Below are 19,668 nucleotides of genomic sequence, written 5' to 3' on the forward strand. Positions count from 1 at the left end.
AGTGACAGAAAACTAAAATAACAAAGACATAACAAAGATAAATAAGATAGAAACTTCTCATGTGTGAGAAGTCAAGAGATAATCAGCTCAGGGTAGGTATAGAGCCTATATGGTCAGAGACTCAGGTTCCTTCTATCTTGTTCCATCATGAGGCTATCTTGGGAATGACTTCCAAGTCTGAGGTCACTTCAAGGCCTGAAATGGCTGCTGGAGCTCTAGCTTTTGCATCTGCATTCCAGCCTTTGAGGGCCACTTTCCAGAATTTGTGCATGACATTTCTTGCATCTCATTGGCCTGATCTTGGTCATATGGCCACACCTGGCAGTAAGGGAGGTTGGGAAATGTAATCTCTATTCAGGGAAGCCATGTGTCCACCTACAGACCAGAATTTCTGTTACTAAAGAAGGAGAGGAGGATGGTTATTGGGGGCCAGCATCACCATTATTGGCCCCATTTAAAATATGTGGAGTCTCAGAGTAGTTGAGATCAGCCTCATATATATGGCCTATAAATGATTGAACCTTCACAACTTATTATACAGCAGTAATTTATTAATTCCATATGGCTCTTGGGTAAGAGCAGGAAAACAGATTCCTGGAAAAGAAATGATTTCTTTGCTAACATGCACAGGACCTTAATTCATGAGCCATCAGGAGTTACACAATAGCAAGGGAAGGAATGGTTATTACATTGTTGGGACATTTGGCCTTCTTTTTTTTTTTTTTTATTTAAAAAATTTTTTTCTTTTCAACATTTATTTATTTTTGGGACAGAGAGAGACAGAGCATGAACTGGGGAGGGGCAGAGAGAGAGGGAGACACAGAATCGGAAACAGGCTCCAGGCTCTGAGCCATCAGCCCAGAGTCCCAGAGCCTGACGCGGGGCTCGAACTCACGGACCGCGAGATCGTGACCTGGCTGAAGTCGGACGCTCAACCGACTGCGCCACCCAGGCGCCCCAGGACATTTGGCTTTCAACGCCAGAAGGAATTGCTAAGCTTGACCCCAAACAGCAGTGGAGACTCCAGATGAGTTTGAGTTAAAGAACAAAACCTGGAGTTAAAGATGGCAAGATGTATACTGAGCTCTGTTATGGGATCTAGGAGAGGTGGGTTACAGGATTCAGGTTGGGGTGAGTTAGGAGGGAGAACTTCCCCTTTCTTTCTTTCTTTCTTTCTTTCTTTCTTTCTTTCTTTCTTTCTTTCTTTCTTTCTTCCTTCCTTCCTTCCTTCCTTCCTTCCTTCCTTCCTTCCTTCCTTCCTTCCTTTCTTTCTTCTTCCTTTTTGTATGTGTAATGCCTGAGTCAGAGGCAAAGGACTTTATTGCTAGCATAAACATTAGCGTGTGTGTCCATTTCCCTTCCCCCACATTCCATGGGGGTGATGCCATGGGCCCAGATGGAGGCTGTGCTTCTGTGTCAGGGCTGGGGGCACCAGGTGCTTTATAGCAGGCAGTAAGCAAGCTTGCTTTTCAGCTCTGAGGGAGACATTGTCTCATCCCTCAAAGCTGCCCACTGCAAGCACAACCTTGAAAAGTGGCCTGGGTAAAGGCTGGTCAGAGGTTGCATTCTTGGCCTGCCCAACGGGACATGTTGGAGTGCCAGAGAACATGGAGGAGTGAGTGCCCTAACAGGTGCTTGCCAGGATTAATTGGGATAATGTGTGTGCCAATAGGAAGCTCTCGATCAGTGTCATTATCCCTTATGTCTCTGAAAAGACAGGTCCAGCGATGACATGGTTGTTACAGTGTTCCCACCTGGTTTCCAGTGTTTAGACAAGACTGAAGGTTATGGAATTGGTGGGGGGCTGGGCAGCCTGACAGGAAGAGAAAGGATGATTGTCCATTGCTTGTGTATAGCTCTTGCCTTCTTTTTAAAGTTTTTTTTTAATGTTTAATTAATTAATTTGAGAGAGAGAGAGAGAGAGAAACAGAGGGAGACAGAGAATCCGAAGCAGGCTCTGCACTGACAACAGGAAGCCCAGTGTGGGGCTTGAACTCACAAACTGTGAGATCATGACCTGAGCCGAAGTCAGTTGCTTAACCAACTGAGCCACCCAGGCACCAAACTTCTGCCTTCTTGTATACATTTCTTGTTTTATTTTTTCTTGTATGCATCTCATACCCAGAACATCCCTGGGCCATGTACTCTACTAGGTTTTGGTAAATTATTTATAATTCTCCTTTTTCTTATATATAATCAAATGAAGCCTATTTCTTGAACTTAATATTTGTGGTTTGGTTAACTTGAAATAAAGTACAGTGAGTTTTTCTTAAGAAATAGGTTATTACTTGTTCTTACATATGTTGAGCAAAGTCCTTGATAATTGGTTCCAAACTAATGAAACTTTTAAATCTGTATGATGTGTTATGAGTACCATAAAAATATAGAGCTAAAGGGTGTTGAAAGATGAGCTCAACTACTAACCAGTTTTATAGAAGAGGAAACTGAGGCAAGAGAAGACAGTTACTAAAGAGTGGTCCCAGTTGATGAGTGCCAGATGCAGTGCTGGGCCTTCACCCACAACCCTGCCCAAGGAACCTTGAATCCGTTAGGGTGAGTAGAGAGGAGACCAAAGGGAATATGTGTGCAAATTTTGGGTAAATACCAGACCAGGTCTCATGTGTCCTCATTTAAGGATGAACAAATGGAAGAAGGAACACTGGAGGGGATGCACTGAGAAGATCAGTGGTGTCAAGGGAAGTCAGTAAGGTGTGCAAGAAACAGAGGAGGAGCAAGCTTCGGACAGAAGGTTTCCCAGCTTCAAAGGTTGTCTCTGTCCTCCCTGAGAAGTTAGAGATGTTGTGAAAAGTGAGATGATGAGTCAACAGACAGAGATGAGAAAGCAGCTTGCGGACTTAAGGTACAGAAGGAAATGAAGCGCATAATGCCAGCATTTGAGACTGTGGCACAGTGGTATGTCAAGGGGTCAGGAGGAGACACATTGCTGTGCTCAGAAGGGACAAGAAAGCCACAGAGGAGACCCCAAGGTGTGGATAACAAACCAGCCTGGAGACCAGAACAAACAGCATAGAAGGAAGCCTCAATTTTTCTGAAGAAGGACCTGAATCTGTAGATTAGAAGGGCTCATCGTGAGCCAGGCAAAATTAGCCAAAATTAGGAGAGGATACCATTGCCATCCTGGCAGAAGGAACCTTTAAATCAAAGAAAAAAAAATTAGCGAGGCTCAGGCTTACCTACAGCATAGGTGCCAGGGGGCAATGGGACAGTACCTGTCAAGTTTTGAGGGAAAAGGTTGTGACCAAAAAAAAAAAAAAAAAAAGAATTCTCAGCCCAGTTTTAGTTCACATTTGGTGGTAACAGAAATTCTTTCCAGTTGTATAAGGACACGCCTTGTGTGTAGCTTTTGCTACAACCATGCACCACTCCGGGGTAGGGGGAAATCATTGGAAGGCATGCTCCCATCACTGAGAGATGAGTTAGAATAAAAGACCATCCACGGGCAAGTCATAGGAAAGGGTTGGCAGTGGGAGTGGAACCATTCAAGTATCAGATGATTTCAAAGTGTTGTTCTGATTATGACATAACATATAATACAAATGAAATGATGGAGAGAAGACAGAACATGAAACCATAATTAACAGAGAAAGCAGGAGTTCCTGGTTAAACTAGGGATCATGCATGTGAAGACACTCTCCACTCTAAAGAACTGTACACATATGAGGGGTAAAAGATTTGAAAGCAAGCTCCATGCCATCCAGTCTGCCTGCACGTGTGTTTTCTAGCTAATAAAATGCTGTGCAGGTGTGCAGTGTACCTGGGGCCACTTTTGTGGTGATTCCTCTGGACATCATCTTTTTGAACCACCCTGGAGAGATTTGCTTGGTACCTTCATTCTGCAGGAGGGCATATTGCTGGTGGGAATGTAAAATGGTGCATACTCTTTGGAAAACAATATGTCAGTGTCTCAAAAAATGAAATACCAAATTACCACATGACTTAATTCCATTCCTAGGTATATACCTGGGAGAATTGAAAGCAAATGCTTACACCAGAAGTTGTACATGCATGTTCATAGCAGTAGAAGTGTTATTCATAATAGCCCCAAATGGAAACAACCCAAATATCCCATCAGGTGATGAATGGATAAACAAAATGTGGTACATCCATATAATGGAGTATTATTTAGCTATAAAGAAGAATGAAGTACTGATTCTTGGTACAACATGGATGAACCTCGAAAACATTCTAAGTGAGAGAAACCAGACACCAAAGGCCACATACTGCCTGATTCTTTCTTATGAAATGTCTAGAAGAAGCAAACCCATAGACACAGAAAGTAGATTGGTGGCCGCCAGGGAGATGGGGCACAGGAGTGCGTGCTAATGGGACAGGGTTTCTTTTGGGGCTGATGAAAATGTTCTGGAATTAGTGGAGATGACTGTGCAACTTAGTGAATATGCTAAAACCTGCTACGTTCTAGTGTAAAAGGGTCCATTTTATGGTATGTAAATTATATCTCAGTTAAAAAGTAGTTCTTTTCCTGATTATTAAATGTTAATTATGGAAAAGTAAGAAAATAAAGATAGATGTCCCCCCCCAAAAAAAAGCCATCATCTCTTTTTACCGTTTTCCTTCTTTTTTTTTTTTTTTTTTACTGTTGAAGTATAGTTACCATACAGTGTTATATGAGCTTCAGGTGTACAACATAGTGATTTGTGACTGGACAATTCTATGCATTATTCAGTGCTCATCATGATAAATGTAATTACCTTCTGTCACAACATACTGCCATGACAATATTATTGACTGTATTCCCTATGCTGTGCTTTTCGTCTCCGTGACTTAACTTAATACTTTGTACCTCTTAATCCCCTTTTGCTCATCATCCACCCTCTTCCCCTCTGGCAACCACCAGTTTTCTGTATTTGAGAATCTGGCTTTTTGGTTTGTTTTTTAGGTTCTTCATGGAAGCGAAATTATATGGTATTTGTCTTTCTCTGTCTAATTTCACTTAGCGTAATAGCCTCTAGGACCACCCATATTGTCACGGATAGTAAGATCCATTCTTTTTTATGGATGAATAATATTCCATTGTGTATATGTGCCTACCTATCTTCTTTATCCACTCCTCTGTCAGTGGACACTTGGGCTGCTTCCATATCTTGACTATTGTAAATAATGCTGCAATAAACATACAGGTGCATGTATTTTTTCCAATTAGTGTTTTTGTTTTCTTTGGGCAGTTACCCAGTACTGGAATTACTGGATCATAGGGTAGTTCTATTTTTAATTGTTTGAGGAACATCCATACTGTTTTCCACAGGGGTTGCACCAATTTATACTCATATCAACAGTGCACGAAGGTTTCCTTTTCTCCTCATCCTCACTGACACTTGTCGTTTCCTGTCTTTTTGATGCTAGCCATTCTGACTGGTGTGAGGTGATACCTCATTGTGGTTTGATTTGCATTTCCCTGATGATGAGTGATGTTGAGCATCTTTTACGTGTCTGTAAGCCATTTGCATATTTTCTTTAGAAAAATATTCAGAGCCCTTGCCCATTTAAAAGTCAGATTATTTGTCATCTTTTTGGTGTTGAGTTGTGTAAATTATTTATATATTTTGCATATTAACCTCTTATTGGATGTGTCATTTGCAAATATCTTCTCCCATTCACTAGGTTGCCTTTTTGTTTTTTGATGGTTTCCTTTGCTGTACAAATGCTTTTATTTATTTATTTTTTGAAAATTTTTTTTTCAACGTTAATTTATTTTTCGGACAGAGAGAGACAGAGCATGAACGGGGGAGGGGCAGAGAGAGAGGGAGACACAGAATCGGAAACAGGCTCCAGGCTCTGAGCCATCAGCCCAGAGCCTGACGCGGGGCTCGAACTCCTGGACCGCGAGATCGTGACCTGGCTGAAGTCGGACGCTTAACCGACTGCGCCACCCAGGCGCCCCTATTTTTTAAAGTCTGTCTATTAATTTTGAGGGAGAGAGAGAGAGAGAGAAAGAGCATGAGCAAGTGGGGGAGGGGCAGAGAGAGGAGGGAGAGAGAGAGTCCCAAGCAGGCTCCATGCTGTCAGCATAGAGCCCAATGTGGGGCTCGAACTCACAAAACGTGAGATCATGACCTGAGCTGAAACCAAGAGTCAGACACTTAACCAACTGAGCCATCTAGGTGCCCCTGTACAAATGCTTTTAATTTTTGGCGTTGACTTATTTATTTTTATTTATTTATTTTATTTTTTATTAAAAAAATTTGTTTCACATTTATTTTTGAGAGAGAGAGAGAGAGAGAGGGAGACAGAGCACAGGTTGGGGAGGGGCAGAGAGAGAAGGAGACACAGAATCCAAAGCAGACTCCAGGCTTTGAGCTGTCAGCACAGAGCCCGATGAGGGGCTCGAACTCACAAACTGTGGGATCGTGACCTGAGCTGAAGTCGGATGCTTAACTGACTGAGCCACCCAGGCGCCCCAGACTTATTTATTTTATAACTAGAAGTTTGTTCCTCTTAATCCCTTCACCTGTTTCATCCATCTCCCCACCCATCTCTGCTCTGGCAGCCACCAGTTTGTTCTTTGTATTTAAGAATCTGTTTTTTGGGGCTCCTGGGTGGCTCAGTCGGTTAAGCGGCCGACTTCGCCTCAGGTCACGATCTCGCGGTCCGTGAGTTCGAGCCCCGCGTCGGGCTCTGTGCTGACGGCTCAGAGCCTGGAGCCTGTTTCAGATTCTGTGTCTCCCTCTCTCTCTGACCCTCCCCCATTCATGCTCTGTCTCTCTCTGTCTCAAAAATAAATAAAAAACGTTAAAAAAAATAAAAAAAGAATCTGTTTTTTGTTTTGTTTTGGTTTTGTTTTAAGGTTCCATATATAAAATCATACAGTATTTTTGTTCTCTGTCTGACTTATTTCACATAACATAATAATACCCTCTAGGTCCATCCATGTTGTTACAAATGGCAAGATTTTATTAGCCATTATCTTATTCTTTTTTTTTTTTTTTTAAATTTTTTTCAATGTTTATTTATTTTTGGGACAGAGAGAGACAGAGCATGAACGGGGTTGGGGCAGAGAGAGAGGGAGACACAGAATCGGAAACAGGCTCCAGGCTCTGAGCCATCAGCCCAGAGCCTGACGCGGGGCTCAAACTCACGGACCGCGAGATCGTGACCTGGCTGAAGTCGGACGCTTAACCGACTGCGCCACCCAGGCGCCCCAGCCATTATCTTATTCTTAACACTTGGGGTACATTTGTCCAGACTTTCTATGTGTCTGTCTCAAAGTTGGATCAATAGACCATTTTATTCTTCTCTTCTGTCATGAGTTGTGTTTTGGGATGGGCACAGTCCACAAGCATGTTCTTTTATTAAGTGTTTTAGCCTCTTGTGAAGGTGTTTATGTTGGAAACAGTATTTCTCTGCAAGTGGAAACAGTACACTGAAACACTGAAGTCCAAAGACCTGGGGTCCTGCTCTGACTCACCTTAGGTTTGCCAGCCTGAGAGAGGTGCTTAATTTCAGTCTCCTCATCCTCATCTTTTGAAGTTTTTTTTTTTCTTTGAGAGAAAGAGAGAGAGTGTGAGTGGGGGAGAGGGGCAGAGGGAGAGAAAGAGAATCTTAAGCAGGCTCCACACCGAGCATGGAGCCTGCTTGACACAGGGCTCGATCTCAAGAACCAGGAGAGCATGACCTGAGCCAAAGTCAAGTCAGACACTCAATCACCTGAGCCCCCCAGGTGCCCCTCACTCTCATCTTTAAAAGGAATTGCGATACTGACTTTGTGACATCTTGTCCACGAGGATGGCTACCCTTGGGCGGTAGGTAGTGATAGAAGGGGGTGCAGTGGGTTTCTGGGGGTGCTGGTGATGTTTGGTCTCTCCTTCTGGGTGCTGGCTACATGGATATACCCACTTCGTGAGAATTCTTTAACCTGTGCACTTATAATTGTGCTCTTTTCTGTGTGTATGTTGCACATCTGTAAAAAGTGTACTTAAAACACTGAGAAAAGGGAAGCGTATCAGTCACATTGCTCTTATTAAAGCTATTATTAGTCATGAGAGTGAAAGCTTTTTGTATTGTTGATGAATAAAATAAAGTCATTGTTTTAGCCTATTTATTTCATCTTTATTGCTTTGATCATTGTGTTTGTTTTATAATATGTATAACACGTCGGTACATTAGAATGTGTAGTTAACGTACAAATAAATATACGTACGTTAGAGGTGTTCGCTTAATATTTCTCAGCTGTCGCTAGTGAAGGGTCAGAAGGTTTGGTGAGCTGTGTGGCTCAGGGTGGTAGCAAGGGGGCCGCCTGAGCGCAGCCTGGCTGCTGGAAGCAGGTGGGAAGCAGGTGGGCCAGTGGGTGGGCCTCCAGCAGTTCAGTGGGTGTCTGCTGTTTGGGTTGGTTTCCCTGTTGCTGGAGCATGACGCGTGAGACATAGCAGGGTGGTGGTGGGCTGGAGAGGGAGGCAGACGCCAGATCTCCGGGAGGAGGGGCTGAGGGGAAGCTCTGAAAGGTGAGAGGACAAAAGGAAGGGGTCAGCAGAAGAAAGGAGCCGGCAGAGGAGGCTGGAGAGGCTAACGGGATGGGAGGAGACAGAGCCACAAAGTCGTTATTAGGGGCCGAAAGCTGAGTTTCCAGAAAGAGGGACTAGTGAACCAAGAGGTGGGAGAACCTGAGGTCACTAGTCTCTGCAGTTGGGAGGTCTTGGTGGCCTGGGAGGGAGCAGCCCCACTCGTCAGGTAGAGTGTTTCCAGGCGGGTGGTAGTGAGAGGGTGCGGTACTGAGGAAGTTGGGGTGTCTGATGGGAAGCAGCCTGGAGTTCAAGGGTCAGAGTTCTTTTGAAGACTGGGGAGGACTGCAGGTGTTCTCAGGTAGAGGGTAAGACCAAGAGAGTGGAAGAGATTGGGGTTGCCAGGGAGAGGTGTCTTAGCCCCGAGCCCAGGCCAGTGGTTGGTCCTGGATCTCTGGCAATTGCCTCTTTCTCAGAGGTGGGAGCAGAGGACCAGGAGAAGATACAGAAACATTTAGGCTAAGGGAGGGACCCAAGGGAGCTGAAGTCAACTCTCCTCAGTGAAGGAGGTGGTGTGGTCGCCCTCCTGGGTGTGGAGTGAGGTGGGAGAGGGGGGTGCTGTGGAGGACAGAAACCAGTGACGGGGGCCTTTGCAGGCAACCTATGCAGGATGCTTGTCTGTGCCAGCGGGCTGCCAAGAGGCCGTTGGGGACATGCTGGCCACTCCCTCCCTTGTATGCACACTCTTTTCAACACTAGTGTGCTCAGAGGGCAGGGGTGTTTGTGTCTGGGTACTCCTGAGTCCCCTTCCTGCTGGGTAGTGCCCGAGGCCATGGCTGGTGCTTTGGGCCTGCCAGAATGCACATTCCCATAGAGTCGATGCTTTTCTTTGGGGGTGATTCCCCCGGGCAAACCCTTGCATGCTTAACACAGCATGTATCCAAAGCATGACAGGAAAGGAGAAGTTTAGGAAGTTTAAGTTGATTTTGATGCATTTGGGACAGGCTTTGCTACCTGGTAGGCTAATGGTGATATAAAATATTGACCTGCGGGAAAAACTGACATTTCAAAGAACAGGCTGAAATCATATCTTACAGCACTATAGTTGGTCTGACCTTGCTGAGCTTTGAAAAACAAATCTTACCATATGGAACATGGTTGTAAATGTAGTTATTCCTCCTACTTTTACAGCGGCTACTGTTTGGAAAGAGACGTGCTGGGATGGTATAGCCTGTTGGCCTGGGATTATGAAGCCCCACATGTATTCCTGGTAAGTTGGCTTATGGACCGTAGTCAGATGTGCTCTCTTGAGCAGGGCCGTAATATACAGGCACAGAAAGGTGCACGCTGGTGCAGGTGATCTGGGTGGTGGTGCGGTCAGAGGAACCCCATGCCAAGTGGGGTCTGTGGGGCTGAGGAGCTGCAGGGTGGCTTTTGGGACATCAGACATCCTCCGTGAGCCATGCATGCAGAGGTTCCTTCTCTCCAGATTAAACTCTGAGGTTTTCTCTGTTGGTTCTTACATCAAGGGCTTTTCTTTTCTCTACCTCCTTGTGCAGAACCTCTTGTTGCTCCCTTGTTATGCTGTTACCTTTTTGGTAAGGTGAGAAGCTGGTGAGAAGTGGTGAGAAGCTGGATGTTCTGTGTCTGACTCCCCAGTACCTGGGATGACTTCCTTTCTCTCAGCCTCAGTCTGTCCCTGTACTTCCACACAGACCCTTCTCCTCTCTCTTTCCAGTTCAGCTACCCTTGCCCCAGACCCTTCATCAGAAAGGCCAGCTCTTGTGTGAGTGGCTTGGCCGTGGGACGAAGGGTGAAGGCATATGAAGACAAATAAGACGTGGTCATTGTCTTCAAGAGACCGCACTCTGGTGGTCAGTGCCCTGGCACCCTCTTACCCCCCCCCCCCGCCCCCATTCTTGCTCCCTAAGATTCTGTGAGCCCTATCTGTGTGCCCCCAGCTGCTGGGGGCTCTCCTTCCTTTTAAACCCTCATGGCACATATTTTAACTTCCTTGTGGCCCTGCCTGCATTCTGCATCACATCATGCTTTTTGTGATGTACCCTGTACCTCCTACCTTACCTCCTTTACCAGACTTTAAACTCTTTTTTTAAGAAGTATTTATTTATTTTTGAGAGAGAGAGAGAGAGAGAGGGAGTGTGTGCACACACAAGAGCCGGTGGCGGTTGGGGGGGGGGGCAGAGAGAGAGGGAGACAGAGGATGCAAAGCAGGCTCCATGCTGACAGCAGAGAGCCTCACACGGGGCTTGAACCCACAAACCTTGAGATGATGACCTGAGCCAAAGCTGGACACTTAACAGGCTGAGCCACCCAGGCGCCTCTAGACTTTAAGCTCTTTTAAGGCAGGGGTTGTGTCTTGCCCATTATTGTATCCCATGCAGTGCTTTATATACAGTAGGTGCTCAGTAAATATTACCAGACTGAAACCAACTTGGACTCTCTTATGGCTCTCCACACCCATCTGCTTTGTGGCCATGGTTCTCGGGTCTTGAGACAACATAAAAGAATAAAAGGGGGAGAAGCAGAGAGTGTTTGCCTAAAAGAATGTTAAGAGATTCTGTACAGGTAGGAGAAATCACAAAAATGTTAAAAGCTGAAAGATTACGATATTTTTCAGATTCTTCTAGTAGCCTTACCCTTCTGTCGACCCATTATCACAAAAGAGGCAGAAGGTGAAGTTTCTGATGTTTTCCTACCAGGGCTTCAGCCTTCCTTCATGTTCCACAATTAACTACAATACAAGTAATTCATATAGTGCTTAGAAGAAGCTCTTTCCCTGAAACTTACCTACTGGTGGGATTGGTTCCCCGAGGAGGATGCTGGAGACAGCTGCTGGAGGATGGGCAGGAGCACAAGACAAAACAGACTCAGAGGGAAGTAATCTCCCTGAGGTCGCAAAGCAAGTTAGTGGCAGAGTTGAGATTGGACTCTAGGTCAGTCTTGTTCTAGAAATGGAACCTGTCTCCACTGTCTGTGCTTTTGGGTCTGATTAGAACTGGATTCCAGGATGAGGCACCTGGCTGGCTCAAGTTGGAAGAGCATGCAACTCTTGATCTCAGGGTTGTGAGTTCGAGCCCCATGGTGGGTGTAGAAACTACTAAAAAAGAAATAAACTTTTTAAAATGTTTAAAAAAAGACTTAAAAAAGAAAACAGAACTGGATTCCTGGAGAGGGATGGTGGTTGCCCACTTGCTGTCCGCGGAGAATCTGGGCAGAATTGCCCCCAGTCTGTGCAGGTGCGAGGACTCCTCTCTCCTGTCATCACCAGGGTGGGGACCGAAGGGCAGAGCATCTGCCCCGCCCACCTCTCAGCAGGAAGGTCACACTTCACCAGCTCATTTCCCATGGGCCCTCTTGAACAGAGGCTGTCAGGTCGTCCAGGGCTTCGGGCTTCTGCTGCCGCAGAGGCTCAAGCAGTCTGCCATGAACGGGGAATGTGAGAACCCGTGTCCTTCAACAGGCAATGGCAAGTGACAGCACATTTTTGGAGACTTGGCCATAGAAAGGAGGGAAGGCCAAGCTTCACACTTGGAGCAGTGGCTCCTTTGAGGCAGGATGAATGGAGAGGACGCTTAAGAACTTTAATTCACAAGGAAGGAACTCCCAAAGGGGTGAGATTGGAGTGTACCAGAGGCTTTCTGGAACTAAAAAAACATGTATTTTGAATTCAAGGATCAATAGAAGAGTTGAAATTAGTGGTTTGGAAAGTCACACAGAAGAAATGCCTCACAACCCAGAACAATAATAAAAAGAAATGGAAATCATGAATTAAAATGTGAGACACTTAGAGGCCTTATCCAGGAGACCTGGCATGGGGGTAGTAGAAGTTCCAGAAGGAGAAAAAGGAATAGATGGAGGAGTAATAGAAAAGCAGTAGAGGGAAATAGCTGTGAACTGAAGAAAGATGTGATTCTTCAGATTCGGTGGATTCATCCAGTTCATACTAAGGCTAACACTTAACCTGTTTTGTAGTAAAATTCTTAAACTCCAAGAAGAAAGAGAAAAATCTCTTGTAAGAAGAAGGAGCAGGATTTTAAAGGAAAGAGAATTAGACTCTCATTAGGCTTCCCATATACAGTGCTGGAGGCTGGAAGGCAGTGGACTTGTCTGCAGACTGTTCAAGGGACAGGGGCTGCAGTCCTCTGTGTGCCCAGCCACAATGCCACTCACGGCTTGTTGCAAAAGAAAGGCGATTCAAACATGTGAGGGCATAAAACATACAGTATCTATGAAGTGCAGCTGAGAAAATGCCTTGTAAAACTGTCCAGTGGAAGGACAGTGAAAGAAGGGCAGAGATGATGGGATAGAGGAAGAATGCAGGGAGCAGAGCAGAGCAGGGCACCTGTCAGTGCCTATGGTTTATCTCAGTGACTACTGCTGTGCATCGGTGTTTTAATTGTGTTAACTTATTAACAGTTTTTAAGATAGAGGAGAACTGCTGTATGGCAAAACATAATAGGCTGAAAACAAAAATTTTAAACCACCTTTGCAAAACCTAAGGTTGGGAGAAGGGATGAGAGAGTGAAGAAATCAGTGTTCCATGTTTAGGACACTTAAATAAACACAGAGGAAATGAAACATAGAGGCTTTGTTTTTATCTGTCTTAAGGAAGGAGAAATACAGGTTCAGTTTTGACTTTTGGGGATGAGAAGGTGTATTAGGGCTAGATTTGGTTGCATACAGTAGATAACCCCTGCATAAAATGGCTTGAACGATAAGGGTTTATATGTTTTCATCTCATGAAAAAGTGAAGAGGTAGGCAGTGTACGGTTGGTATGGTGGAATCAGTGTCATCCTAGACCCAGGTTCCTTAGGTCTTGCAGCTCTTCCATCTATAGCAGATTGCCTCCTGATTCATGATGGCTGCTTGAGCTCCAGTCATTACATCTGCATTCCAAAAGCCTGAAGGAGGCAAGGGGAAGAAGGGTGTGCCTGTGCACTTTCAGACATTTCTTTTTTTTTAACATAACAAAAGATACTTTTTTTTTTTTTATTATTGCTCTCATCACCTAGAAAATTCCAAGCATTTTAGGAGCTCTGTACGAGCAAGGGGGATAAAGACCAAATACATATTTCTTATTATAAGTCACAATTTCATAGTGACCCTTTCAGACCTTTCTTAAAGGTCTCACACAGCACTAACATTTATACCTCAATGAGTAGAGCTTAGCCACATTGAGCTACAAGGGAGCACAGGGTGGGCTTAGCTAAAAACAGGAGTTCTCATTCTAAAGAAGAAAGGGAGAAAAAAAGAAGTTGAGACCTCTGCCTCAAACTATAATCAGTAGCAGAATGAATACAAATTAAAACAATAGTTTTCTTTTTTTGCCTTTTTAATTAGCAAAAACAGTTACAATGAAACCAGTGTTAGCAAGTGAGTGGGGAAGTGGGTCCTTTATGACATTGCTGGTAGGGAGTATGAACTGTTCTAATTCGTGGGGAACATAATCTGAGAGTATCTAATACACTTTAACGTGTGTATTACACGTTAACTTTACACGTTAAAGTGTATTAGATACTTTCTAATTTTTGGAGTGGCAAAAAGGCAGCGATGGATTAGGCGTTTATTACAAAGGAGCCGGCCTTCTCTGTTCGGACATGGGAGAAGGCCACAGTCTGGTGGGTTTAAAAGATAAATTGCATAATAACGTCTCCAGTAGGGGTTGCAAACTGGTGGCCTGTGGTGGCAGGTAACCCTGTGCTGGGCACTGTGTTAAGTGCTTTACACAGTGAACTTACTCTCATCTCACAGTGAACTCACAAGGTGGGCAGTATTAGATCACCTATATTTAGAGGAGGAAATTGAAGCACAGAAAGACTAAGTATCTTTTTTTTAAAGATTATTTTTTAAAATATTCACTTATGAGAGACAAGAGACAAGAGACAGCGTGTGAGCAGGGGAGGGGCAGAGAGAGAGGGAGACACAGAATCCGAAGCAGGCTCCAGGCTCTGAGCTGTCAGCACAGAGCCCAACATGGGGCTCGAGCCCACAAACCACAAGAGCATGACCTGAGCCGAAGTCGGACGCTTAACCGACTGAGCCACCCGGGTGCCCTGAGACTAAATATCTTTCTTAAGGTCACCCAACCAATAGATGCTAGGCCCAGGCTGTGACCAGGGCTCCCAAATCTGAACTTCTATCCACTCTGCTACCCGGCCCAAAGAGCACTGTCTAATCTCCCCCTTGGTTGCTTTGTGTGGCCAGTTCAGAGCTTTACAAATGTTCCAAATGGAAAGTTCTAAGTGGTGTAGTTAGCCACAGGCCCCGTGTGTCCTGCTCCTGTTATACCTGCGTCTTCACCAGTGACCTCATCTGCCTGGGCCCTGCAGGCGCTTGAGGGTATGGCCTTGGTTTCTGGTATGAGTCCCGCTTGGTTATGTGTATTTATGCGGCTTAGCGGAAATGCTTGGAGGCATACACCTTGCTGCTTGCTGTGATTACCTCTGGAGTGTGGAAGGGGTAGGGCGGCGGGGGAAGGGTGGGTTGATGAGTTTTATTTGTACATCTTACTGGATTTGCCTTAGAGCCACAGGGACCTGTTGCTTTTGCAGTTTAAACTGGAAGTCCAATGAGGTAGAATCTATAAATAATTAAATATCAAGAAACATCCCAGTAACTGTAGCTGTACCTTCCTTTCTGTCATTTCTTTTGAGATTGTCTTTATAAATGTGACTGTTTAAGCAAGGAGACATGAGTTTTCCTTTCTGTAAGATGAAGGCCATCCGTTGGAACATGTGACACTTTGTGACTTTTGAGCATCTAGTTCCGGAACCTAAACTTACATTGACAGCAGCACAAAGGTTGCTCAGGAAAGGGTTTGTGAGCCGTGGAAGCCTCGGGCCAGCTCCTGACACGGCTCGCGTGACCCTCTTACTGGATGTCTTGGAGAGGCAGCCGAGTGCTGTGTGCCAGAGCTGTGGCGGTCCGGGGAGGAAGACGAATCCAGATGCAGGACAACTGTGGCAGGTGCCATGGAGGAGAAGGCTGGGTGCTCTAAAAGCCAGTGGGAGAAGGACATAACAGAGGGGGTCCCAGAAGGGTTCCTGGAGGAAGTAACATCTAGATTAAGACTGGAGAGGAGAGGAGGGAGGATGGCCTCACGGCCCCAGTGAGAGACAGCAGGGCAGGCGTGGCCGCTGGTGACCTCTGGCAGCATTTTGGCACCTGTTTGCGCATCTCTTCTTCCTTGGCCGGAAGCCGCCTCCACAGGGCTGTCAGAGGGACTGCAACTCCCAGCACAGAACATGCTTCCCCATAGGCGGGGCCTGTGGTACCTCTAAGCCCCCTCTTTCCTTCCCCTGTGAGGACCACAGCCCTGACCACTTGGGAGTGGGTTTGAATGCAAGGAATCGGTGGGTGGGGTGGGGGAAGGAGTGCACAGGAAGCAAGGACAGCAAGCTAGGATGTGATGGTCACATGGGCCGCTGGGCTAGGATGTGATGTTCACATGGGCCATGTGATGTTCATATGCGCTGGCTGGGCTTTGAAGATCAGTCTGTAGGGAGCCTGGGAGGGATCTGGGCTGGAGGGATTGTTAAGGCAAGTTTCACCTGTTCTTAGTTGAGGCGGCTGCTGGGAGGTAACTTCCACCTGGGTCCTGCCTGAGCCCCGAATGTTGCTGTGCTCCCCCGGCCCCTCCTGCCTCAGGCATCAGCCCCGGTATTTGCACCACTTCTCCCCGCCCCACCCTGCAGGGGTGTTTGTACCTGCGGGAGGGCCTTGTCTCCTTCAAGTCCTTTTGTGCAGTCCTTGAGCCTTTTTGGGGGGCAGCAGAACCAGATGGCTTGGGGGTGCTGTTGGGGTGGCTCAAGCATCACAGCCTTGCTCTGACCTTGCCCCTTCCCTTCCACAGTAGGCTGGGGGAGTAATTCATCCATTTTTATTGAGAACACAGCCGACTGCTGGGTTCTGTGCTGGGGACTGAGGCTAAAATAACCGTTGGAGAATCTGCCCTGTGCCGGGCACTGCCGTCAGCACTTACCCACAGAGGCGGCCTCAGCTCAGGGACCTCATGCACACGGAGCACTCAGGCGAGTGCTGCACAAGCTGGGGCACAGAGGGGGAAGTGGAGCTTAGAGAGGCCCTTGCCCCCTGCCATGCTGGTGGTAGGTGGAGAGCTGCATTCAGACACAGGGTGTCGCGCTTGTAGGTGCCGTCCCTGGTGGCGAACGAGATGGGTACAGAGCTCGTGGCCCAGCAGGCACATGCTCAGGGATGACGGCAGTTCCCCGTCAGGGTGACAGGTGCTGTGGCAGGTTAGTGGAGGGCGCACAGAGGAGGGGCCCTCGACCCAGACCAAGGACCAGAGGATGGAGAAGGGACCAGTGTCCCAGGAAGAGTCCTTGGTGTGATCAGCATCACTGCCCTGTCACCCGGGGCTTGTACCTCAGTCTCCTCTGGGCTTTGGTGAGGAGGTGCTGGCTTAGTGGCTTGTGCTCATGCCCAGTTAGTTAGTGATTAATCACGGAGAGCAGCTACGTGGCTCCTGAGCCCAGCCAGACTCGTAGGACCTTGGCCCTTAGGCACTCTCACTGGGGAAGACCCGTCCTCTTCCACAGGCTGTGTGACCTGAGTTTGTCACTACAAATTCCCCAACCTTTTTGGGGACACATACGCAGAGGGCCTGGTTTTATGGATCTGTGCCCCCCAACCCACCTCTCTCCACTTCTGCCCTCGAGTACATTCGTAAAGGACTGCGCCCTTGTAGTTACAATGGAACGTTGTAAAAACTCTGAAAATCCAAGCTGAATAAATCCTGCCTTGACCCTGCCACCCAACAAACCAGACTGCATCGGTGCCGCCCATTCTCTCTCCAGTCCCTGTCCACGGGGCAGGTGGGGTTGCTACAATTGTGCGCCTTGCGGACGGACTTCCTTGATGGGCTGCGGAGGACATTGCTCGGCTGGAAATGGCCACCAGGTGGTGCCAGAGCACCAGGCGCCCGACCCCACCCTCCTGCGTCGGGACTACCTGGCCGTGAAAGTTCACTGTGGAAGTTCACTTTCGGGTTTCACCCCAGATGCCGTGTTGCTCACAGCCTTGTTTTATCACCTACTTGGAAAGAAATGGAGCAATACTGAAAGTACAAAAAGTAGAAAGTAAAAGTGCTATGCACTGACACCTTTCGCAGGTGACGGTAGTAACAGTCGTGTCTTTATGTACGTGTGTGTGCCCACACGTGTGCATACGTATTGGAAAGCATGTCCAGATGTCACTTTCTCAGTGAAAGCACTTCTCAGGCCTCGCATTGAAGATTGCAAGCCCTCCTTCCCCTCTGCCTAGCCGCCCCTGCCCTGCTTTCCCTTTTTCCTCTCTTACCACAGCTGACTCTCCGTACACTTTTCCCTGCGTGCTGTTTGTCTGCCTCCTCCACCAGCAGGTACTGGGGGATTTCTGGCTTTTCCTTCACTGCTCTGTGCCCAGCACCTGGAACAGTACCTGACCCAGACTAGACTTCCAGGAAATACTTGCTGAATGAAATAATAAGGGTGGCTGTGTCCTGAATTTGTGGCCATCTTTCTCTGTCCATAACTATTTGTCTGTTGCATCCTTTTCAATCATCCTTTCCGTCCCCATCAGTGGATGTGGTCCACCTACCTGTACTGAAACACGCCAATGAGGCTTTCCAGTGTTTTCTTCTCTTTTTTGCAGGTGGTGGTATGGTCAGTGACTTGCTGGAACACACTCTCTGGTCGGTTGCCCGTCTGATGATTTCCTTGCTTTGCTCAGACTCTGGGCTAAGTGCTTCCCAAATAGCATCTCGTGTGGTCCTCACACCTATGAGAAAGGTGCTGCTGGTAGCTTCTCTCTTTGCAGGTGGGAAGTTGGGGCTTAGAGAACAGGCTCCTGGCCTGGGCCACATGTCTGCTGAGAGCTGAGCCAGGCTCTTGGGGAATTCCTTCCATATTAAGGATCTTACTACATCCTCTCTCATGACATTTCAGACACACATTTCCCCATTTTTTTTTTTTTGTTTTACATCTTCTATGTCTTTTTAAAAATGTTTATTTATTTTGGAGAGGGAGAAAACAAGTAGGGAAGGGACAGAGAGAGAGAGGGAGAGGGAGGATCCCAAGCAGACTCTACACTGTTGGCTCAGAGCCTGACATGGGGCTTGATCTCACTAACTATGAGATCATGGCCTGAGCTGAAATCAAGAGTTGGATGCTTAACTGACTGAGCCACCCAGGTGCCCCCATTATGTCTTTAAAAAAAATTTTTTTTTAACATTTTTATTTTTGAGTCAGAGAGCAAGTGGAGAGGGGGCAGAGAGAGGGAGAGGCAGAATCCGAAGCAGGCTCCAGGCTCTGAGCTGTCAGCACAGAGCCCAATGTGGGGCTTGAACCCACGAGCAGTAAGATCATGACCTGAGCCACAGTCGGCTGCTTAACCTACTGAGCCACCCCGGTGCCCCAATGATGTCTTTTCTTATACAGAGTTCGAATTTTTTTTATTGTAGTTAAATCTGCTGATGGTTTCCTTTGTTTTTCTGGCTTTTGTATCACCCTAGAGAGAACTTCTTCACCCCAAGGTTATTAAAAAAAAAATAATGGTTAGCGTTTCCTCTGGTATTTTTTGGGGATTTTATGTTTGGTTAAGTCTCTAATCTATCAAAATTTTATTCTTATATATGATATTGGGTAAGATTTTAAACAAATCCCCCCCCCCCTTAAGAGAATAGTAAATTGTTTTGTCAACATCTATTAAGTGATCCATCCCTGCATGCTGTTTGCATTGCCACTGTGACCAGATGTTAATTCTCACGTGTGTTTGACCCTGTGCTCTGGGCTGCGTTCTGTCCTGCTCATTCATTCATCTCTCAGTGCTCTTTATCCTCGACCATGGCTTCCTGGCAGGACAGATCACTTCTTGTCACATGTCCTTTTTTTGAAAACTTCTTAGCTTTTAAAAATTATTCTTCCAGATGAAATTTCAAATCAATTTGTTGAATTCCAAAATGAATCCCCTTAGAATTTAGAATGACCTTGTATTTTATTTATAGATCAGTTGGGGAGAGTTGATGCTTTTGCAGTATTGTCTCTTTATTCAGAGGAGTGAAATCTCTCTCCTTTAATTTGTCTTCTTTTTTGTTAGGAAAACTTCATAATTTGCTTCAAATGATTTCTGTACATTTCTTTTGAAGTTTATTTGTAGGTATCATTTGCTTGGTAG

The 19,668-nt window shown here is 46.3% G+C and overlaps 1 protein-coding gene across 16 annotated transcripts in view; it reads left to right on the top strand.

Annotated features, from left to right (window-relative positions):
- RALGPS1 (Ral GEF with PH domain and SH3 binding motif 1) overlaps positions 1-19,668 on the top strand; it is a 313,342-nt gene that overhangs the window by 55,049 nt on the left and 238,625 nt on the right. For 14 of the 16 annotated variants that reach the window (XM_086684052.1, XM_086684056.1, XM_086684055.1 and 11 more), the window contains exon 2: positions 9,666-9,744. The exons of 1 other annotated variant lie outside the window; for it this stretch is intronic. The gene's annotated coding sequence lies outside the window, so the exon portion shown is untranslated. Of the gene's footprint in view, positions 1-9,665; positions 9,745-15,438; positions 15,463-19,668 lie in introns of those variants that run through there. One more of the 16 variants, XM_086684059.1, reaches the window with a different exon arrangement.

This window comes from Puma concolor, chromosome D4, assembly GCF_028749965.1.
Source record: "Puma concolor isolate L17-30 chromosome D4, mPumCon1.1.hap2, whole genome shotgun sequence".
Taxonomy (NCBI): Eukaryota; Metazoa; Chordata; class Mammalia; order Carnivora; family Felidae; genus Puma; species Puma concolor.